The sequence below is a fragment of the Rhineura floridana genome, chromosome 2 (assembly GCF_030035675.1).
Source record: "Rhineura floridana isolate rRhiFlo1 chromosome 2, rRhiFlo1.hap2, whole genome shotgun sequence".
Classification (NCBI taxonomy): domain Eukaryota; kingdom Metazoa; phylum Chordata; class Lepidosauria; order Squamata; family Rhineuridae; genus Rhineura; species Rhineura floridana.
Window position 1 is genome coordinate 4,170,553 of NC_084481.1, and position 24,753 is coordinate 4,195,305.

General features: G+C 40.5%; 1 long non-coding RNA gene across 1 annotated transcript in view; it reads left to right on the top strand.

Moving 5' to 3' along the window:
• LOC133378062 (uncharacterized) overlaps positions 1–19,567 on the top strand; it is a 62,689-nt gene extending 43,122 nt beyond the window's left edge. The window contains exons 2-3 of the long non-coding RNA XR_009760831.1: positions 10,220–10,429; positions 19,287–19,567. This is a non-coding gene — a long non-coding RNA (uncharacterized LOC133378062). The remainder of the gene's footprint in view (positions 1–10,219; positions 10,430–19,286) is intronic.
• The last annotated feature ends 5,186 nt before the right edge of the window (positions 19,568–24,753 follow it).

Consider the following 24,753-nt stretch of genomic DNA (forward strand, 5'->3'; position numbering starts at 1 on the left):
TGAAGTTTACTGATAATTAACTTAAAGGGTTATCTAATTGCTAATTATATTAACATATAATTATATTATTTTTCTTCCTAAAGCAATAATGTATGTCCATCCTCCCCTTGTCTGACTTGTATTTCAGATTATAAGCTTGAGGGCAGGGACTTATCTCTTTTTGTAAAACTCTGTACAATGTCCTACATTGATGGTATGTAATGGTACAAGTAACAGGCCTTTGTTGTTATGGACTGCGTTCGAGTCGATTCCAACTTATGGCAACCGTATGAATAGGGTTTTCATGGTAAGCGGTATTCAGAGGGGGTTTACCATTGCCTTCCTCTGAGGCTGAGAGGCAGTGACTGGCCCAAGGTCACCCAGTGAGCTTCATGGCTGTGTGGGGATTCGAACCCTGGGCTCCCAGGTCGTAGTCCAACACTCTATGCCACACTGGCCCTCAGTAACAGGCCTAATAATTATTAAATTCTCAGGGAAAGAATTATAACAATCCTAAAAAGGGATTTAAATTACACACATGACAACACATTTATGCTATGCAAGTTGCACATTGTGGTATTATGTTGGTCATAAGAACTGTTGCATGTAAAAAACACTTCAGGTAATATCTGATTTTTTTTTAATGCTCAATCTCAAAAAAAGAAAAGAATAAAGTTGAAAATGATAGATTTTTATTTTCATTTCTTGAGGGTGGCTGAGTATGTGTTTTTGTGACCAACATAACACGTTCATCCAACATAGTTTTATTGTCCTAAGCTCATCCAATTTTGTTTCTTCCTTCTACAATTTCTTCCCAGTTTACCAAATGAGAAAGCAAAACCATCAATACAATAAGGGATCATTAAGCCATTGTCTATTTTCTTGGAGAGGTCTTTATCTGAAGATTAGGGGAAACAATAGAGAAATTCTGAGTCATCTTACATGCCACGCTTCTGTTTTTTTTAAAAAAGGTAAAGGTGTCCCCGCACTTGTAGTGCGAGTCGTTTCCGACTCTTAGGGTGACGTCTTGCGACGTTTACTAGGCAGACCATATATATGGGGTGGGATTGCCAGTTCCGTCCCCGGCCTTTCTTTACCCCCCAGCATATGCCGGGTACTCATTTTACCGACCACGGATGGATGGAAGGCTGAGTGGACCTCGACCTCTTTTACCGGAGATTCGACTTCCTCCTTTCGTTGGAATCGAACTCTGGCCATGAGCAGAGCTTCGGCTGCGTTACCGCCGCTTACCACTCTGCGCCACATGGACAAGGTGCTTGGACAGGTGCGGGCGATCACTTCTGCTCTGGATCCTTGCCCCTCGTGGCTAATAAAAGCTAGCAGGAATGGAACAGCCGGATGGGCTAAGGAGGTGATCAATGCCTCTTTACGAGAGGGAGTGGTACCACCCTGCCTGAAACAGGCGGTGGTGAGACCGCTCCTAAAAAAACCCTCCTTGGACCCTGAAAACCTTGACAACTATAGACCGGTAGCAAATGTTCCATTCCTGGGCAAGATTCTAGAGCGTGTGGTCGCTAGCCAGCTCCAGGCCCTCTTGGATGAAACTGATTATCTGGACCCATTTCAATCAGGCTTTCGGCCGGGGTTTGGTACAGAAACAGCCTTGGTCGCCCTGTATGATGACCTCTGTCGGGAGAAAGACAGAGGGAGTGTAACTCTGTTGGTTCTCCTTGATCTCTCAGCGGCGTTTGATACCATCGACCATGGTATCCTTCTGGGGCGACTTGCAGATTTAGGAGTTGGAGGCACTGCTTGGCAGTGGCTGTGCTCCTACCTCGAGAATCGTCTCCAGAAGTTGATGCTTGGGGAGCATTACTCGAGTCCCTGGGTACTCCAATATGGGGTCCCGCAGGGTTCAGTTCTGTCCCCCATGCTCTTTAATATCTATATGAAGCCGCTGGGTGGGGTCATTAGGAGATTTGGAGTGCGTTTCCAGCAATATGCTGATGATACGCAGCTCTACTTCTCCTTTTCATCTTCTTCAGGTGAGGCTGTTAACGTACTAAACCGCTGCCTGGCCGCGATAATGGACTGGATGAGAGCTAATAAACTGAGACTCAATCCTGACAAGACTGAGATGCTGTTGGTGGAGGGGCTCTCTGCCCGGATGGTTGATGTCCGACCTGCCCTAGATGGGGTTACACTCCCCCTAAAGGAGCAGGTCCGTGGTTTGGGGGTCTTATTAGATCCGCTCCTGTCACTGGAGGCGCAAGTAGCCTCGGTGGCACGGAATGCGTTCTACCAGCTTCGGCTGGTAGCCCAACTACGACCCTATCTGGACAGGGAGAACCTCGCCACAGTTATCCATGCTCTGGTAACCTCTAGATTGGACTACTGTAATGCACTCTACGTAGGGCTACCTTTGAAGACGGTTCGGAAACTTCAGCTGGTGCAGAATGCTGCGGCCAGAGTTCTTACTTGGTCTAAAAAATCTGACCATATAACACCTGTCCTGGTCCAGCTGCACTGGCTACCAATATGTTTCCGGGCCAGATTCAAAGTGTTGGTTCTTACCTATAAAGCCCTTAACGGCATCGGACCGCAATACCTGACGGAACGCCTCTGCCGCTATGTACCTACCCGGTCGCTGCGCTCGACGTCGAAGGCCCTTCTCCGGGTTCCAACGCATAGGGAGGCCCGGAGAGCAATAACTAGAGCTAGGGCCTTCTCAGTGGTGGCCCCCGAATTATGGAATGCCCTCCCTGACGAGATACGCCTGGCGCCTTCCTTATTATCTTTTCGGCGCCAGGTAAAGACCTACCTCTTAGCCCAGGCATTTTAAATGTTAAATTTTAAATTTAATCTATTTTAATTTTAATTTTTTGTCTTAATTTTGTTTTTAAATATATTTTCATATTGTATTGTACCCACACCTGTATTTTAATCTGTTTTTATCTTGTTGTACACTGCCCTGAGAGCTTGTCGCTAAAGGGCGGTCTAAAAGTGCAATAAATAATAATAATAATAATAATAAAATGCCATTTTGAAAAACTATAGCCAGATAATGAAACTTGGGGAAGTTATATTTAAAATGATATAGAACATGTTAACTATATGTGAAACTGAAAGAATGGTTCTGTAGGTTGACATTTTCATGGAATTACACAGCATGCAGGTATCCATTGGGCATAATGCGTGAAGCAGACATTCCATGCATAATGAACCTAATCTGTGAAAGCCTTGTTTGAAAAGAAAGAATTAGGAAGCTGCCTTACATGGAGTCAGACGGACGATTGGTCCATCTTGCTCAGTACTGTCTGCCCTGTTCTCTAGGGTTTCAGGCATGGGTCTCTACCAGCTCGGCCTGGAGATGCTGGGATTGAACCAGGGACGTTCTGCATGCAAAGCAGATGCTCTGCCACTCCCATTCCCAGTTGCACAAGTTGGACCTCCATATGGCATACCCACCTGATTCTGTGTATGGTGGAGAGAAGGGAATGCCTACTATTTCAAACATACAACGAGGGTAGTGACTGTGATAGTGGGTACTTTATTTGGATTATTTTGCATTACTTTTCTGTGGATTTTGGACTTTTTTCTTATGGACCAATACAGCTATCTTTGCTTTTTACTTTCATTTGAATGCACATATCCAACGGAATGCAGTTTTTTTGAAGCCATCCAGGATGTCTTCCTGATACTTTCTTACTGTTATTTGCTTTGTGGAAGAACACTTCCACTCTCCTCTAGCTGTTGCACATATAAATACCTTTTTGTTGTATGTATAAATGCTCAACATGCTGTTTCTCAGTATGCTGTAACCTGAAATGGCAGAAGGAGTTACTCCATAATTCAGAACCGTTTATGCTGACAGCGTTGCTATGTATCCCTTTGTATTCCTTCTGTCTACCTTCTCCTATCTATAATTGAATCAAGTTTAATTTGGCTTTCATTTGACTCACTAAGGTATGTAAAATTTACCTGGAAAACTGAGTAAGTACCTTGATCACTAGTATTACTTAGAACTTTAACAATGAAGGAAATGGTAGGTGTGGTTTTGCAGCTTTTTATTGTGATTAGGCAATTAATGCTGCAGTCCTGTGGACACTTGCTTTAGAGTTATTATCACTAATATCTGCTCCAGCTACTATTTAGGAGTGGTGCACCTTACTGGATGCACATCTCACCATACTAAGAGATCTGCACTGGTTGCCTGTTAACCACCAAACCAGTTTTCAAGTCCTGCTATTTAACTATAAAGGTAAAGGTAAAGGTGTCCCCGCACTTACAGTGCGAGTCGTTTCCGACTCTTAGGGTGACGTCTTGCGACGTTTACTAGGCAGACCGTATATATGGGGTGGGATTGCCAGTTCCGTCCCCGGCCTTTCTTTACCCCCCAGCATATGCCGGGTACTCATTTTACCGACCACGGATGGATGGAAGGCTGAGTGGACCTCGACCCCTTTTACCGGAGATTCGACTTCCTCCTTCCGTTGGAATCGAACTCTGGCCGTGAGCAGAGCTTCGGCTGCGTTACCGCTGCTTACCACTCTGCGCCACGGAGGATCTATGTAAAGCCCTAAACAATGCTGGACCAAGTTATGTGAAAGACCATCTTTCACTCCACTGCCCAGTAAGGGTATTAAGATAAAATGGAACCCAGTTAGTCTGCCATTGCCTGATTATTATTGGCTTGTGGTAACACAGAGGTGGGCTTTTTACTGGTTGTATCAGTGATAAGAATGCTCTCCCTGCTAAAATATGAGAGGCCCATCAGTACTGGCTTTCCACTAGTGCTTGAAGACCCATCTGTTTCCCCATATCTCCTAGCTGAGCCTCCCATTTTAATTGTTTGAGCTATTATTTTAACTATTTAAATTGATATGCTGTTTTAATGGCCTCATTTATTGCACATTTTTATTATGGATGTTCATGTTTTCATTACTTTGGACACATAATGAGAAGACCTGATTCACTAGAAAAGACAACAATGCTGGGAAAAACAGAAGGGAGTAGAAAAAGAGGAAGGCCAAACAAGAGATGGATTGATTCCATAAGGGAAGCCACAGACCTGAACTTACAAGATCTGAACAGGGTGGTTTATGCTATTGGAGGTCGCTGATTCATAGGGTCGCCATAAGTTGTAATCGACTTGAAGGCACATAACAACAACGATGTTTTCATGAAGTTGTTTCATTGTGCCTTTTAATTATGTGTGGAGATATATTTTTATAACTGGTTTGATATTTGTAGAATTATAGAGTTGGAAACGGCTTATAAGGCTATTGAGTCCAACCCCCTGCTGAATGCAGGAATCTAACTTAAAGCATTCCCAACAGATGGCTGTCCAGCTGCCTCTTGAAGGCCTCCAGTGTGGGAGAGCCCACCACTTCTCTAGGTAATTGGTTCTATTGTTGGACCACTCTAACAGCTAGAAAGTTTCCCCTGATGTTCAGATGAAATCTAGCTTCCTGTGGGCCCATTATTCCATGTCCTGCACTCTGGGATGATCGAGAAGAGATGCTTGCCCTCCTCTGTGTGACAACCTTTCACGCAGGGATGGGACGTTCTGTCAATTTTGGTTCTTTTAGTTTCTCACTTTTCCAATCTTAAATTCAGTTCTTCACATTTCTGCAGTAATTTGTCATTTTTTTAAAAAAAATCCCCATGAACATTCTCCAGCATTTAGTGTGAATTTCTCTTAACACATTTTTGTAGGCAGTTTTGACTAATGTACACAGTTTTGCAGTTTCTTGTCATATAATGCATTACTTTTACTCATATATTCATTTTTATGCACATTTCCCCCTAACATACACATTTTTATAACCACTGTTTGATTGGCGAACTGCATTGCAAAATGCGAATAAGTACGAATTTCAGAGTATGGCTGTGTTTTCCAACTCATTTTTCCCCGGAAAGTGTAAATTTGATAGATTTGGCTTGAAATACGAACTGAATCAAATTTCTTGCCCATCCCTATTTTTAAGTACTGCTTAGAAGCCATTTTGACAAGTGAGAGGTATATAGACAAAATTGTTGTTATTTTCCAGGGACAGGCCCAATTTTTTGCTACCTGTCCCTGATAAATCTGTCTTTTGTCACTGTTTTTGCCTTTGAGAGGTGCCTTGTTAGTGTGATTGTAATTCTTCAGGTTTCTACCCCCCCAATCTCTAGATGTTAAATTTTGATGGATCAATGTTTCATGTGCATGTTTAATGTAAAAGCATGCACAAGAACATTAAGGTGTCATGTAGCACACAAACTCCCATTTACATTTTGAACTGTTGATGGAAGATCGTAGGTCAGTTATGTTTTTCCAATTATGTTGTTGTTTCTTATCCTAAGGAAAAAACACATTCTTGGCATCTAAGTCAGGGGAGGACAAGCTATTGCACAGCAGAGCAAATGGATATGGTATACAACAGACAGAATAGGACCCTCAGCAATGCATAATGTGGCAACGAGATCACAAAGTGATCTTGATATGAGGATAAAGGAGTTACAAATGTGTCCCTTTCTCCAACTCTGAAATATTGGAGGGAATGTACTAAAATCAATGGGACATACTCCTGGAAGTATAGTGGGAAATTCAGAAGTGCAGGGTCCTTTCATTAGAGTCATAGCCATGCCCCCTTCTAAAATTATACAACAATCTAAGATTATAGAAAACCTGGCCAGGCTTGAATACTGCTTTCTGCTTCTTTGTCACTGTCTCCATTTGATTGTCCTTTCTCACTATCAGTGATATTGCTTGAAGTACTGAATTCAGTGTCTACACATTTATTGCCTGCTACTGCCAAATGGCTTGATGATGTAGATGTGATGCTGTCATCAGGATTCACTGTCTTTTCTTCTGCAATTACAGAAATCTTATTCTCCACAATTTGGCTTTTGACGTAGGAACTAAAAGGAATTCCGTTCTCTCTGATTGGCTCCAGTCAGCAGGAAACAACAAAGGAAACAAGTTAGAAGACTCTTCTCAGTGGCTAACACACTCCCCTTTCATGTTTATTAGCTCATAGGACACTGGAGACATAGAGGCCCTGCTGAGACCTGGCTCCTCAAAAAGGAAAGGGTATAAGGTCCCCCAAGACCCTGGATGACTACACCCCTGCATACTCCTGAGTAAATATCACAGGCCGTAAGGGACAATATGTAAATAGGCTGTTATGGGCCCATGGTGGGGATCAGGCACGTACAACAATTTAGGGGCATATTATCATTTAATAGCATACTAGCAGAAGTCAAACCATTTCAGCATCCTGTTTATTCATTATTTCATTAGCCCTTGTTTAAGTTTGCCTTACATCTGAGCTACATACACAATGTTTCCACTTTCCCCAGTGCCTAATAATAACAAGTTTGTCTTTGAAAGAGCTTCCTCTCACGACCTCCCAGCATATTCCCCATTTAATGAACAGACGTTTATTAAGCCTGTCAAGTGACAGGATGAACAATCAGAGGAGCTGCTGTAATGCTGGAACAAGACACAAAAACAGCAGAATATGTTCAAACGTACTCATCATTCATTTGGGAACTGAATGGTGCAGAAAAGTGATCCATGCATTTTACACATCAATCAACTAATTGTTTTCCTTTACATAATGCTGTGACCTTGCAATTGCATTACCCATGCAAGGTCTTTCAACAGAAATTACAAACATTCCCCATATTTTTGCTACAAGTGTCCTACATGCATAGAAAGTGTGTTATTTAAATACCACTATGTGTGGTGAAATATGTGATACATTTGTTAAATACATTCTGTTTAATAAATTTCACCTAAATTAATTAAGGTCAAGAATCAGAGCTTACTTTCACAGTTGTTACCCTGAAATAACAACCCTTTCCTACTTGAACAAGAAATTTCAGGACGTGATAGCCACACTCCACTACTGATTATCAAAGGTCATTCACAGGTCTGGAATCAAGATCTCCACAGTTTAACTCTTGCCTCTGACATGAGTGCACCAGGTACATTAGACAAGCCACTTTCTCTCAGTCTCAAATCCTCATCTGCAATATGGGGATAATCAGGGTGGGGGTTGTAACAAAAAATAAAAAAATGAGGTGCAGGTGCTCAGGCCTTGCAGGTATGGACAAGATAGGGTAGCTCTACTATATATAGAAGAAAGAGACTATTACATTAGCTCATCACACTTTATTGGGAGATAACTAAAGAAAATGTTGAAAAACCATAGTCTGTCAGGAGGTACAACCACAGAACTCCATTCAATATCACAGAGCCAGAAAAAGTTACCTTCAAGCCAAAACCAAGCAGATTGCCAACAGCTCAAAAAGGATATTTCCAAATTAGGTGATGAATGGACAAAGTGGAAAATAAGATCCAGTGCAAGCAGATATAAAGTAATTCACACAGTGGGGCAAAAACTCTCCAAAACTAACATACACAGTAACAGGATCTGCTGATGATAACTAACCATTCTTGGAGCTTGTGGTAGAAAGAACAAGAAAGGTGCCCATTCAAAGCCTAACAGCAGTGAAAATTCCATGCTAGAGATGGATAGGAAAGGGAATGACAATAACAGCCATTATCTTTAAGTCGTTTCATAAATCTATGGTGTAGCTGCTGAATGCTTCATACAGTTCTGGCTGCACAGTGTCAAAAAGGATATTGGAAAGGTTGCAGAAAAGTGCCACTAAAATGATCAAGGCATTGGTAAACCTTCCTTTTTAAAAAGCGGGACTTCTTAAGAAGGGGTGATAAAAGTTAATTAAAAATATTATAATATGGCAACAGTGGATAGAGAAAGGTTTCTAATGCCTCTTTTATAATACTAGTACTCAGGGCCATCTAATGAAAGTGATTGGCAAGAGATTCAGGACAAACAAAAGGAAGTGGAAGGAAGGGTGGGATATAAACCTGTTGTTGTTATGTGCCTTCAAGTTGATTACGACTTATGGTGACCCTATGAATCAGTGGCCTGCAATAGCATCTGTCGTGAACTACCCTGTTCAGATCTTCAAGTCTGTGGCTTCCTTATGGAATCAATCCATCCCTTGTTTGGCCTTCCTCTTTTTCTACTCCCTTCTGTTTTTCCCAGCATTATTGTCCTTCCTAGTGAATCATGTCTTCTCATGATGTGTCCAAAGTATGATAACCTCAGTTTCATCATTTTAGCTTCTAGTGATAGTTCTGGTTTAATTTGTTCTAACATCCAATTATTTGTCTTTTCTCAGTCCATGGTATGTGCAAAGCTGTCCTCCAACACCACATTACAAATGAGTTGATTTTCTCTTATCTGCTTTTTTTGCGTTATCATAGGGTCCCAGCCAAAATTTATTAAATTAATTAAAAATCAGCCAGGCATTTTTTCAACTTTTAAACTGCAGTAGATGAAGGTCAGAGTAAGGGGCAACATCAGTATTAGGATTACAGGTACTCTGTGAACATGGCTGATTTTATTGAATTTCAACAGATTATGAGAACTCTCAGAGAAAAAAGTCCAAAAGGGCTCTGAGGGTTTTTTCTCTCTTTTTAGACTTTGAACTCTTGATTCTCTCTGACTGTTTTGTGTATCACCATGAAAATTGAGAGGGTTGTTAAGCAAGCGTTTCTGAGTTCAGGACTATAGGTTTTGTAAGGTTTTGTTTTGAAATGAGCTTATGGGAAGCCTCAGAATGGCATGGGGGGTATTTTCAATTTAACATTGCTGAATGTGAAAAATCCCTGCTGACTATAGTATACAGCCACTCTCGTGGCTGTATAATAACTAAATAAATTAATAATTGTACAAAGTGTGGTGATAGCTACTGGCTTAGATGACTTTAAAAGGGATTTAGACAAAGTGATGGAGGATAGCACTATCAATGGCTATAAGTGATAACAATTAAATGGAGCCTCTATGTACTGAGTCAGTATACTACTCAAAATCAATTGCTGAGGAGTGCATGGATTGGGTAGAGGGTTGCCTTCATACTCCACCTCTTGCCTTACAAAAAGCAACTGTCATGTTGTTGTTGTTCCCCATCTGTATCTAAAACTTGGTGTTGAATTTCCCAGCAGCTCTCTATCATAATTTGTGCTAGGAGCTACAATTCTAGGAGGCAGTATGATAAGGCACATGTACATCAGTGTGCATGTGCTAACTGGGAAAGAACTCTTGAAAAACAAGAGATTTTCCCCAGAATTGTCTGAGAGGAATTTGCTCATCACTGCTCATCATCCTTTCCAGTTTCATTTCTGAACTTGTAAGGACATAGTCACCCTAGCACATAATATTCAACATGATCTGTCCTTTCCGTCTTATTCTAGGGAGGCTATAGATGTTCTGAATTGGTGACTGAGATCCAGGGCCGGTTCTAAAGGGCGGCCACGTCGGGTACTGGCCCGAGGGCCCCTGGAGCCCCTCCGCTCCCCTTCCGCAATCCGTGGCAAGAGCAATGGCGACAGAGGCTTCAGACCCTTAGGGAAACCTTGGCAACCCTGCAGTGCGCACAGCCACAAAAAACAGCAGAGAGAAAGGTAGGTGAAGTGGGGGGATGGCAGGCAGCTTGGAAGCTCCTGTCCTGCGATCAGCAGCTCCTGCCATGGATTGCAGAAGGGGAGTGGAGGGGCCCAGAGCAGGCTGGTGCCCAACGGCCTGGCATGCCTTGGGCCGGCCCTGCTGAGATCAGTGAAGAACTGGATTTAAGCTAATTTATGGAAGCTTCATCCAGACAAAAATGGTCAATAAAAGTCAATAAAATGGTCAATAAAACTGCTGACCAGGGAATAGGGGTTCAACCCTTTGAAGTGGGGCTGCACATAATCAGGTACTGGTATGTAACTGGGGTGCTCCTGGACCTGACTTTGCTCCTTGATTGTCAGGTTGTGACAAGAGCCCAACTCAAGTTGGTGTGCCATCTGCTCCTGTTCCTAGAGAAGGCAGCCGTGGCCTTAATGGCCTCTAGATTAGACTATGCTCTACACACAGTGCTGCTTTTGAAAAGTGTTCAAACACTTCAGTTAGTTCAAAATACTGCTGCAAATGTTTTGACTGGAGCCGGTGACTGGGAGCATGGGCCTCTTTTAGTGATCTAGGTTCACAGGCTAGCAGTTTCCAGATTCAACATGCTGTTTTTTGCCTTTAAAGCCATAAACAGTTTAGGATCAAGACCCGTTTTGATCAGATCCATCCTGGAAGGCTCCAGTTAGTGTGAAGAGCCCCATGAAGTGGCTCTTGAACTGAAACTGATGGATCCATCCATTCCTAGTGAGAATCCAGTGCAACCTTAAGTGCCATGTCAGTACATAGTGCCAAAACTGTGTTCTGTGAATACGATAAATATTCTTAGGGGTCTGCAACAAATCCTTTTATACTTCACCAGCTTCGTCTATTCCTTTCTAAGATCTCTGTCATTATATCTTTACAGAAATAAACAGCTTGAAAAGCTGGTAGCACATTACGAGACTAGACTGGACAATATCACATTTTTTTTTATTAATATCTTGTCATTTTATCTATGCTGCAAAAACAAAGAAATAAACACACTATTCTATAGAAAGGTGCATGTGGCAATATGTTCAACTCCATTTCAGAAAAGATACAGTATACGGCTAAGTTTGCTGTTCACTCTGCAATATTTCTAAGATTTATTTCTTGTGGACATTTTTCTTTAGAAAAGAATTCCATCACTCTCTGTTTTATAAGGTTTTGACACATATCACTGAAATGTAACACGTTTTTTGTTTACATCATTTGAGATTTTTCCAAGAGTTATGTATATATGAAAATACTGTCGTTTTTGCTTGCTGTAACTCATATAGAAGTGTTACACTTTGGGAAGCAGGATAAGAAGGTTCTCAAACAACCTGAATACTATGGTTGCAGTTTCAGCACACTTAACTGGGTGTAAGGCCCATTAAGGATTACGCTCAGAAACTGTTTTGAACCAAAAAGGTTTCCATTAAAGGCACAATTTTCATTTGCATAAATGATGGGCCCACTACTCAGAGCCACTGTGCACATAACATTTTCTCAACAATTTTAGTGAATAATGTTTGCCTTCCATGCATACATGTATATGTAAAAAAAACCCTGCATGATTTTGCAAGCTAGTGTATCCAGAGACGTACATGATTTCCCCCCTACACCCATGTGGGAAAATGTAATGAATGTGTGAAGTAATCCTAAATCTGAGCTAAAGTGTAATCCATTAACACTTATGCCCAAGGAAATGACAAGTCTGATTTTAAACTCCACATAATGGAATACAGCAATACCTCACTTAACGAAGTACATGCGTTCCTGGATATTACTTCTTTAACAGAAAGTTTGGTGCCAGAGGTAGGAATAACATGGAAAGAATAGGGATAGGTTCCTACACTACAAAAAAGAAGAGCAGGTCAGCATATCATAGCAAACCTTTTTTCAAAACTAATACACATGTCTCATACAGACAACTTGAAGGCTTCTTCCAAAATGCAGCCAGGGATGCCTGCCTTGCCTTTTTTCTTTTATCATGTAACATCTCGCTATGGCAATTGAAAGCTTTAAGCAGAGTTCTCCTCTCTGTACACTCGAGCAGGCAGGCAAGGGGCAGCCAACACTTCCTGTGCTTGGTCTTGCTCTCCCTCATCCTCTGCTACACTCAAGTAGACGCGTCTGCAGTAGCCAGTGCTTCCAGGGCACCCAAAGCATTGTTTACTGCCAAGGCACCTGTGCCACCTGGCGCCATTCCAGCCACGCCTGCAGCCGCTGCAATCCAGTAGACAAGAAGCCACATTTCATGTCAGAATGTGCACCCCCTCATGCCCCACACATGCAAAAAAGACTTTGTTAAAAGGAGCGTCTCTCCCGGAGGATTTGTTAACTGAGGTATTACTGTAACAGAATTCAGACAAGCAGCCATTAAAATCCTGGTTTGTGGTGCATGAAAGAGCACCATCTTAACTTTAATGTTTTACAAATGCAAAATGGGGTTAATATAACGAAGATATAATTGTTTAAAAATGTTGGCCTTAGAATCTTTAAAAGGTGCTGCCAAACACACAATGCCTTTTATTCTAATTACTGGCAGGAAAATTGTCAAGACTTCCTTTGCAGTTGCAGTGAAATTCTGTAAGTTTTCTCATCGCAGGCACTGGTCACTGTAAAGAGAAACCAAATCTACATTGTTTGAATAGAACAGTATGTCTATGTTGTATGCCAGGGGAAGTGGTTAACAATGACTGTGCCACTAGCCAAAGGGGTGATATAGAAGACAGTCTCTGTGCCAAAGGGGAAAATGTTGGTGGCTTATACTGGAGAAACTGTGCATGTCTGTGCTTATTGTGTATTTTCATGTCAATAGCAGATTTTTTATTAAAGGCTAAATGGAATTTTTGCCTTTGCTTGTTTACCAGTCCCTCTTTTTTCCCTTCTTATTTTGATCCCAATATAATTAAGGAAAGGTTCAAGTGTGCGCTCGCCATTTCAGAAGTTGCAGGTGTTTGTACAGATGATGGATAGTCCCACATGTTTTTTAAAAAAAACGTTTTCCAAGGTTGTACTTCTAGGGAATTCCAACTGAATGTAGGATGTTGTGCTAACACATCCTAACATGTTAGCAGAATCCATGTTACTGGAGGTGTTACACTGTGCGAAGGAGCACCACATATACAATAATAATAATAATAAAAAGATCATGTTGACGTATGTTCCTGAAATTTTGAATTGCAAAGATATTTGCCACCTCAAACAAACTGGTTTCTCTCAAGCACATACCTTCCCCCTTCCTTCCCTTTCCCTTTCTTCTTCCCAGCCTCTACCTTTTTGTCCAAGAAAACGTGGATGAAAAAAAGTATTCCTAAGACAAAGCAATCAGGGTTTGGGTTTGGGTCTGGGTTTGGGCTTGGACTATATGATTCATAACACCGTTCAGACTCTACAATATCAAATTTCCCTTACATCCGAAGCTTTTGGATACAATAAGATGAAATACATCCATTTCTTCCTCAGGTTACTTCCCAATTCCCAGTGTATGCCTGCTCCATCCAAAAGGCAAACAAATTAGCAAGTGGAAAGTAAAGCAAAGTCAAAGCACATGTGTGAATAAATGCCAGACCTTTCATCTTCTGAAAAATGAACAAGTTCAGTATATCCTGTCAGTTACTGAATCCCCCCTTTACTTGAGCATCCCCAGCAATTCCCTAAGCAAATCTTCCTGAGGGTGTGACCTGCATGAGGTATTTGTTTTCATTCCTAAAAGCCAACTTACAGGCTGCCAACTTTCACTCATTCTTTGGAAAAATGATCAGTCTCATGATACTGACCACACCCTTTGAAATCTGGAATAGGCAGGCATATACTAAGAATCTATTACTGTTGTACCATTTAAAACTACAGGAACCACATCAACAAAATATGCCACTGTCTCTTCCTTTTCTGTAGCTCCTCAAGAAACCTATTTTACCTGAGTCTGTACTCTGAACTCTGTGAAGCTCACTGTTTTTTTTGCTAAATAAATGCTATCAGGACAGGCAGAAATGTCAGTATATAGGAATGCTGTCACACTTTATTCCACCATGTTTGAAAACTTGCAGAGCTGAAGCATTCCAGTTTCCAAAATGAATCACAGTTTTTATATTAAAACTTTAAAAAACATTTATTGCACAATGAAATAGAGATGACAAGAGATTATGGAGCATTACTTGGATAGGAAATTGGAACCTGTAATCATATGCATGCTTCACTGATTTTAGATTTTAAATTAGTTAAATTCAAGGCCAATGAGAGGAAATGTAGTTGAGGAAGAGATTGAGCGGTTACTTTTAGACCAGGGAAACAAGAGAAGGAGGAAAAGGGGGAGGGAGAGAAAGCCTACAATAAAGAGAGGATCATATGAGTGGGAAAGAATTATATGGAATTATATTGTCATTGATCTTATTATTGCAAAAATTAATAAAAAGTGCCCATCTCTCTGTAAATCTGTCGTGTTGTTGATTAGTTAACACTCTTTTTTTGGTAAGTCAGTTTTGTTAACAGGACAATTTATCGTACTTTCTGTAATCACTTTTTTTAGTGTCAAAGTTCTTTTCTCTCTCCATAGTTGCATGATACATAACTTTGCTCCTATTATCAGGCTGGTGACCATTTGTAAATCTGTGTTATCCACTTCCATTTGTACCATACATAGACATATGGTCTTTCGATTTTTAGAGATATTGTATCCTGTGATTTCTTGTACCACTGCTAAGACCGAGTTCCAGAACTTTATTATTTTGGCACAACTCCAAAAAATATGTAGGTAGTTTGGCCTTTACCTCTTACAGAATATCTTAGATACCATTGATACCATTGATAAATGGATTTGGGGGGAAAAATCTTTTCAGTTAGTACTTATTAATGTTATTGGTACTATTTTAAATGTCCATATCCATTCTGTTTCAGATATGGGAAGATTGTAATTTCTCAAATCCTTTCCCCACTTCCTTTAATTCTGTTTGTGGAACTGTTGTCAACTATTAGATTTTCAAATGAAGTGTATCCCATGTAATGGGCCATATTTAGCTATTGCTTGTTCCACAACATACCTGATTTGAAAGTACTGAAACACTTGAGGTCTTACTTGATTAAACTGAGAGGTCACATGATTATGTGATGTTATATAGCCATCCTTAATCCAATTGGCAAGGCATAACATATTTTGTTGGGACCAGATTGTTGTATTTATTGCTGAGTGAAATTGATTTCTTGTAAATTCATTTGTTGTTACAGAGGTCAAGGGCGACAAAGATGGTGCGGGTTTCTGAGAAAAATTCCCCCATAGTTTCAAAATTGCTTTAGTTGAGAAGTTTTTGATCTAACATATAGGTAGTTGGTTTAAGCCACAGATATTCCCAAAGTTGTCTTCCATACATATCTTGCCCTGCTTTTACAAGATTACCTATTTCACCCCAATTGATGATCACTGCTAGTCTTATTGCATGATAATACCTGATGAAGTTTGGTACTTTCAGATGTCCCTTCTCTCTTTTCCCCCCATAAAATATTTTCATTCGATGTCCTATGTGGTTTATCCATCCAGATAAATTTCCTGATTTCCCCCCCTGCCAGTCTGTTAACTTAAGGTATTCAATCTCTAGTGGGAGTGTACTAAGTTAAAAGTGAATTTTTGGCAGAGTGGCCATCGATACCACTGCGATCCTGCAGGGCAGTGGGTACTACTTCCATTTTTCTAAATCTTTATCTCTGTTGCCATTTCTTTACAATTGTGTTCTTTTATTGTATGCAGGTCTGGATGTAGTCATGTTCCCAGGTATTTAATTGGTGTAACCTTCCACTTTAGATCCATTAATTCTTGTAAATTTTTAGATACATTGTTAGAGATGTTAACTCCAAAACATTCTGATTTAGGGGCATTTATTTTATAACCAGATGGTTCACTGAAATTGTTTACGATCCTAAGAGTTTCAGTTAGAGATCTCTCTGTGTTTGTCAATAAGAGTGCCATGTCATCAGCATTCCTCCGATCCATACTTAATAGCTTTAATTTCATTGTTATTTCTTATGGCAATAGCAAGAGGTTGTAAATAGAGGGCAAATAATAGCGGTGATAAGGGACATCCTTGTCTTGTTCTTCGTTCTGTTATCGGAGTGAATAAATATTTGTTTACATGAATGGTTGGTGTAAAGCAAGTCTGTCCATGCTTTAAAGTTCCCACCTAAGTTTATTTCTTGAAAGGTTCTTGATAGAAATCTCCAGTTCACTCAGCATCAAGAAAGAGAAATATTGCTTGTTGCTGTTTATGACAGATTTCTGTGCAGTCTATCACTTTCTTGACATTCAATTGTAATTTTCCGTTTCTAATACATCCCGTTTGATCTTGATGTATATATTTTGGGATTATAGTGTTTTGCCAAGATAGCACTCCATATTTTCTCATCTTGCTTAAGTAGGGATATCGGTCTAAAAGTCTGCAGTATTGTAAGATCTTTACTTTGGGAAACCATGACATTGGCAGCTTTTTTAAACATAAAGATTCATTTATCATTGTCACATAGTGTGGTGATATTTTTTTTGAAAAAAGGTTTTTAAAAACTCAGCTGTCAGTCCATCCGGTCCTGGTGCTTTGCTATTTTTCAAGTTGGATATTATTTGCTTAATGTCATCTTCCCTTGCTGGAGCTTACCATGTTCTTACAACTTCATCTGTTATCTGTGGCATGGCAATTGTAGAAAATATTCTATTCATTTGTTCTGTAGATGGATTCTGAGCTGTATACAATTCTTGATAGAATACTGGAATAGATTGCTTATATCTTGTGAATTTTCAGCTATTTTGTTTTTATATCTGATCGTAGGGATTAAGTATTGCAAACGTCTGTCCCTCACATATGTTGACAACAGCTTAGACAGTTTGTTCCCATATTCAAACCATTGTTGTTTAATACTGTTAGTATATTATTCTAATCTACTCATTTGTATTTGTTCATAGAGTATTCTTAGGTTGTTCAGTTGTTTTAAAATTTATGCTTCAGGTTGTGCTATTTTTAAGACAAGTTCTTCCTGTTTAAGTTGTTTTTGTAATTCTGAAGGTTTTTGTATAAAAATACCTCTTACATAAGCCTTTGCTGTGTCCCATATAACAGGCCAAATGATGTCTTAGGTAACATTTTGCTCAAAATGTAAGTACAAATGCTGTTGAATTGCTTCTTTTACCCTTCATTCTGTAAAATTTTGTTGTTTTACCTCCATATCTTATAATGAAATTTATTTTGTATTTTTAAAGTTAGCACTATTGATGCATGGTCTACATACAACATCTGTTTGATTTGAGCAGGGATGGTTTGAGTTATTAAGGTTGGTGAGATCAGAAAAAAACAGTCCTGGGGTAGCTATTATGCATATATGAATAAAACGTATACTCTATTGTATTTGGATGGTGAAATCTCCATACATCTAAAAAATGCTTTTTCTGCAGAGCTTTTATGAAATTCTTGGGAGAGAACCTTGGGATATTTATGGGTGGCAACAATCTAAATTTGTTGAGATAACATCATTAAAGTCACCTCTGACAATAATTTCATTCCAATCTTGAGCATCTATTGCCTTAAGAATTGATTTGAAATATTTTATTCTTCCCAGTAATGGGGCATGTATGCAAATCAAAGTATAAAAATAATTCAAAACGTGTATTCTCAAGGCTATATATAGTCTGTTGTCTCCTTTTTTACAACCGTTCATTATAACATTAGAAGTTCTTGTTATCATAGCTCCTCCTCTTATTTTAGGTTTTTTTCACAGGAAAGATAAACTTTACCTAATTTTAGTTGTTCTAAATATTTTTCATCACCTTCCTTAATATGTTTCATACAAAAAAATAAAAACCAGCTTTTTCTTGTTTTAACTGTTCAGAATATTTCTTCCTTTTTTGAGGGGAATTTAAGCTTTTGACATTAAGTGAAATAATTTTAATGTATTAATTTTTAATTTAATATATTCCCAAAATAAAGAGAAAAAAAGATAAAGTGAGTCAAAGCAGGGGGGGAAAGATATGTAACACGTTGTTCCTCCTAAACTTAATTTTACTAAAGATATTCATAAATGGTGGATCTTCCGGTGCCATTATCACCCTTCAAGCGTCGCATTTAGGGCGACACCAGGGGCACAGCCACTGGCCACTGCTGTCTGCTTTAAAGTAATGGCTCCAGAAGGGGTCTGTCACTCAGCCACTTCCAATGCTGCATTTGTTGGGATGGAGGGAGTTGTTTAGCCTTCTTCTGCCCCTTCTGCTATGAAGAGGCGGCAGGGTTCCATAGCTGCAGCACAGGAGGAGAAGCGAGGCAGCAGCAAGGGCTCCCAGCTGCCCGTTCTCGCTCTCTTCTCCCTCCCATGCTGAGCAATTTTTGGAATGATAACGAACAAAAATAATTTATGTCAGTGGATATATCATGCTATTTTCTTCAATATTTGTGAGCATCACTTAATTATGCTAAAACTGAGCCTCCTTTGAATTCCTGTGTTTGTAACCCTCCCATGCCACCACGTGGTGTTCGTGGACTGCACATCTGTGACGCAGTTTTAGCCCTGAATCATTATCAGTAGCCTTTTTCCAGTTGTTGTACCCTTTGTGAGTAAATGCATTTTATTTATTTATTTATTATTTATTTATTGTACTTATATACCGCCTCATAGCCGAAGCTCTCTGAGAGGTTTACAGTAACTAATTTGCACCAGTACAGGCATTTTTTCCAGTGAAATGGCAACAAGCAAAGCAAAACACAGCATTTTCTATTACACTGTATTTCAACCAGGAATAGTATTTGTACCATTCTAGGCTGAAATGTCTCTGTGATTGGCCATATTTTGTTGATGGAAAACTTTTTAGCACTGGCTAAATTGGACTTTCTTCTTTAGATGTGTGATGCCACTTGGACAAGGTAACTTATTGCCTCAAACTCTAAGCCAGCATCTGGCAGCTGTGAAACATTTTCCTCTTCAGAATTATCTATTTCTCAAGAATCAGATTCACTACTGCCATATAAGGCCTCCTCCCAGTCAATTTCTGTTCCATTTAGACTTTCTGAGGAACGCTGTGCTTCTGTGACATCAGAACTTTTCCTTACTTCGGCTGGATTTGTGAAGTAGTACTCTAAAGATCCAAAAGATGAAGCTCTGGAAGATGAATCTCTGGAGGATAAAGCTCGTTTTTTAAAAATTGCAATCAATTTCTTTTGTAATATGGAATAAAAGGAATAAGAGGCATTGAATGCGGTGGGATTCATTGATGAGTGAACATTCATAGGCTTGCACTGTCAGTAAATCCTCTGCATCCCCCTTTCCTGTCCTAATGCTCTGGGGAGAAAAAAAAGAAGGCCTGGAGAAGGTACAGATTAATTCTTTCTTTCCCCTCTCATTTTTCCTGACCTAACGCCCTAAGAGAAAAAAGGAAGAGACCTTTGAGGCCTGCAGAGCTTAGATAGAGGGGAAGGGCCTGGTAAGTGCCCAGAGCCTGGTCTGATTAAGTCCTAGAAGGTGGCCATAGATATCGAAAGGTAGAGTCCCTGAGAATATGAAAGGTAGGGGAAGAGGGGTTACCTAATCTTCTGGTGTTGCATTCACAGTCCCGCTCTCCAGCCAGCACACTGGCAACTCTTTGGTATCAAACAAGCCTCTTTATTGAGATGACTCCATTAGAACATGCCAATTTCTTAGTCCTTAACAAACACGCACACTGAGGCCACCCACACAGGCCACAAGTGAGAAAATGAATCTAACAAGCCTTCTTCACAGGGGCAACACTGACTGTCCTTTTGCTCTTCTATGGTTCTTGGGAACATCTTCTCTTTCTCTCCAGGCTTTGTTTCTTTTTGGCTGAGCTTCTTGCAATCCTCCTCCACACTCTCTGTTCACATCTCTCAGGAGCCACCAACTCTGTCCACGTTTTCGCGACTTCTTAGTTAGCTGCTTCTGTCATCTTCCCCTTGAGGCTTCTTCAGCAGTCTTCTCCCTCTGACACGCTGCTGCCCATGCCAAGGGGTGGTGTTAGCTCCTAAGAAGATCTGGGGTTGAGTGTCATTTCATTTTTATCCTGCCCCTCTTTCAAGGAGCTCATACTTCCTCACAACAGCAATCCTCCAAGGTAGGCAATGCTACGAATTAGTGGCTGGGCCAAGATCACTCTGAAAGCTTTGTGGCTGAGCATAGATGTGCCCTCAAGTCTTTCTGGACTAAGGCCATACTGTCTGACTATTACACCCCATTGCCCTTTTAATATGGGGACAAAGTTATTCTGTTGCTTCGTTTTTAGAAGGTATTCACAAGTCCACACAGAAAAATAGCTGCATTAATATCCATTTAACATTTTGCATCAATGTTTTATTTATCTCGCAATTTAGGACACATTGGTGACCTCCAAACTATCAGCCATTATGTAATCTGCATTTTAAAGAAGAGTTGGCATCCTACAGCTTGTTGTAATAAGGGGAAGGGGAGGAATGAGAGGCACTGTCATGAGCTCCTTGAAGAAAGGGCAGAGGTAGTATGTGTGTGTGTGTGTTTAATCGATCTGGGGCTGTGAGTGACAGGACACATAAGAACATAAGAAGAGCCTGCTGGATCAGGCCAGTGGCCCATCTAATCCAGCATCCTGTTCTCACAGTGGCCAACCAGGTGCCTGGGGGAAGCCCGCAAGTAGGACCCGAGTGCAAGAACACTCTCCCCTCCTGAGGCTTCCGGCAACTGGTTTTCAGAAGCATGCTGCCTCTGACTAGGGTGGCAGAGCACAGCCATCATGGCTAGTAGCCATTGATAGCCCTGTCCTCCATGAATTTGTCTAATCTTCTTTTAAAGCCATCCAAGCTGGTGGCCATTACTGCATCTTGTGGGAGCAAATTCCATAGTTTAACTATGCGCTGAGTAAAGAAGTACTTCCTTTTGTCTGTCCTGAATCTTCCAACATTCAGCTTCTTTGAATGTCCACGAGTTCTAGTATTATGAGAGAGGGAGAAGAACTTTTCTCTATCCACTTTCTCAATGCCATGCATAATTTTATACACTTCTATCATGTCTCCTCTGACCCGCCTTTTCTCTAAACTAAAAAGCCCCAAATGCTGCAACCTTTCCTCGTAAGGGAGTCGCTCCATCCCCTTGATCATTCTGGTTGCCCTCTTCTGAACCTTTTCCAACTCTATAATATCCTTTTTGAGATGAGGCGACCAGAACTGTACACAATATTCCAAATGCGGCCGCACCATAGATTTATACAACAGCATTATGATATCGGCTGTTTTATTTTCAATACCTTTCCTAATTATTGCTAGCATGGAATTTGCCTTTTTCACAGCTGCCGCACACTGGGTCGACATTTTCATCGTGCTGTACACTACAACCCCGAGGTCTCTCTCCTGGTCGGTCACCGCCAGTTCAGACCCCATGAGAAATATGGAGAATATGTGAAATTCAGATTTTTTGCTCCAATATGCATAATTTTACACTTGTTTATATTGAATTGCATTTGCCATTTTTCCACCCATTCACTCAGTTTGGAGAGGTCTTTTTGGAGCTCTTCGCAATCCCTTTTTGTTTTAACAACCCTGAACAATTTAGTGTTGTCAGCAAACTTGGCCACTTCACTGCTCAGTCCTAATTCTAGGTCATTAATGAACAAGTTGAAAAGTACAGGTCCCAATACCGATCCTTGAGGGACTCCACTTTCTACAGCCCTCCATTGGGAGAACTGTCCGTTTAGTCCTACTCTCTGCTTTCTGCTTCTTAACCAATTCCTTATCCACAAGAGGACCTCTCCTCTTATTCCATGACTGCTAAGCTTCCTCAGAAGCCTTTGGTGAGGTACCTTGTCAAACGCTTTTTGAAAGTCTAAGTACACTATGTCCACTGGATCACCTCTATCTATATGCTTGTTGACACTCTCAAAGAATTCTAATAGGTTACTGAGACAGGACTTTCCCTTGCAGAAGCCATGCTGGCTCTGCTTCAGCAAGGCTTGTTCTTCTATGTGCTTAGTTAATCTAGCTTTAATAATACTTTCTACCAGTTTTCCAGGGACAGAAGTTAAGCTAACTGGCCTGTAATTTCCGGGATCCCCTCTGGATCCCTTTTTGAAGATTGGCGTTACATTTGCCACTTTCCAGTCCTCAGGCACGGAGGAGGACCCAAGGGACAAGTTACATATTTTAGTTAGCAGATCAGCAATTTCACATTTGAGTTCTTTGAGAACTCTCGGGTGGATGCCATCCAGGCCCGGTGATTTGTCAGTTTTTATATTGTCCATTAAGCTTAGAACTTCCTCTCTCGTTACCACTATTTGTCTCAGTTCCTCAGAATCCCTTCCTGCAAATGTTAGTTCAGGTTCAGGGATCTGCCCTATATCTTCCACTGTGAAGACAGATGCAAAGAATTCATTTAGCTTCTCTGCAATCTCCTTATCGTTCTTTAGTACACCTTTGACTCCCTTATCATCCAAGGGTCCAATTGTCTCCCTAGATGGTCTCCTGCTTTGAATGTATTTATAGAATTTTTTGTTGTTGGTTTTTATGTTCTTAGCAATGTGCTCCTCAAATTCTTTTTTAGCATCCCTTATTGTCTTCTTGCATTTCTTTTGCCAGAGTTTGTGTTCTTTTTTATTTTCTTCATTCGGACAAGACTTCCATTTTCTGAAGGAAGACTTTTTGCCTCTAAGAGCTTCCTTGACTTTGCTCGTTAACCATGCTGGCATCTTCTTGGCCCTGGCGGTACCTTTTCTGATCTGCGGTATGCACTCCAGTTGAGCTTCTAATATAGTGTTTTTAAACAACTTCCAAGCATTTTTGAGTGATGTGACCCTCTGGACTTTGTTTTTCAGCTTTCTTTTTACCAATCCCCTCATTTTTGTGAAGTTTCCTCTTTTGAAGTCAAATGTGACCATGTTGGATTTTCTTGGCAATTGGCCAGTTACATGTATGTTTAATTTAATAGCACTGTGGTCACTGCTCCCAATCGGTTCAACAACACTTACATCTCGCACCAGGTCCCGGTCCCCACTGAGGATTAAGTCCAGGGTTGCCGTCCCTCTGGTCGGTTCCATGACCAACTGGTCTAGGGAATAGTCATTTAGAATATCTAGAAACTTTGCTTCTTTGTTATGACTGGAACACATATGCAGCCAGTCTATGTCCGGGTAGTTGAAGTCACCCATTACTACCACATTTCCTAGTTTGGATGCTTCCTCAATTTCATATCTCATCTCAAGGTCTCCCTGAGCATTTTGATCAGGGGGACGATAGATCGTTCCCAACCCTCCAAACCCTTCATGTTCTTTTCAGCCTGTCCTTCCTCCAAGGAGTTCATCCTTGTGCATCACAACAAGGGCTTATCTACAGGGTGGTTTACTGTGTGTTTGGTGCTACTCACATCTTTAAATTTTCATGGTTCACATGGTGTTACAGGCAAACAGAAGCTATCACACAGTTTTCCCCCTGTAAATCTGTACTAACCCAATTCACTAATAATACGAAAAGGGGAGAAAAAAATCTTGACTCCCTTTCTTTAGTGCTTGCAGACAGTTTGCTCTGATGCTTTTAGGTGGGTGTGTCAGTTGTTTCCCTCTGCATGCCCACTCCCTCTTCCTCCCTTCATTCATTATATTTCCTGTAGACTGACAAACAACTTCTGGTTGCTCTCCTCCATTCTGCTGGCCTTTTTTATGTTGCTGCAAATGGTGCCTTTATTTTATTTTTCCCCTAACTTGTGCAGAAAAGCATAACACTGCCCAAACAAACATTTGTATTTCAGCTGTATCCTACCAGGGAAAACACAGATATTTGCACTTCCTGTGTTTTTTTAAAGGAACCTATTGCAACTGGTAGCTGCTTTGCCACTAGCCTTTTCTTGCACATTTTTGCATGTAGCGTATGCTTTAAAAAGGAAAATCCTGCTTGTGTGATTTTATTTTATACTGTCTGCTAAATAACCATACTTGTACATGGGAAGGGAAGAAATCCCTTATTTGCTGTAATTATTTCAGCTTAAAAAGCAGCTCCCAACAGTTGCAACTTTCCCTCCATAGTCTCATGGGAAGCTATTCTAAGGGAGAAACTTGTGGCAGGGGGTGACACCACAGTCCCCTAAGGAAGAGTTTAAATGTGCAAGGGTGTTAACTAGGAATGCCTCACAGTCCCCAGCAACTTGAGATTTTAATCTGATTTTTAAAATAACATGAAGAGTGCAGCTCTATCTAGGGCAGTAGTTCTCAAACCTTTTTGGTTTGCGGCGCACTGTAAAACATATAAAAATTTTCTAGTGCACTTCGTGTACAAAATTAAAAATATATTAATGTATTTTAAACTATGAATAAAAATAACTTAATAATAATATGCTTTCATAA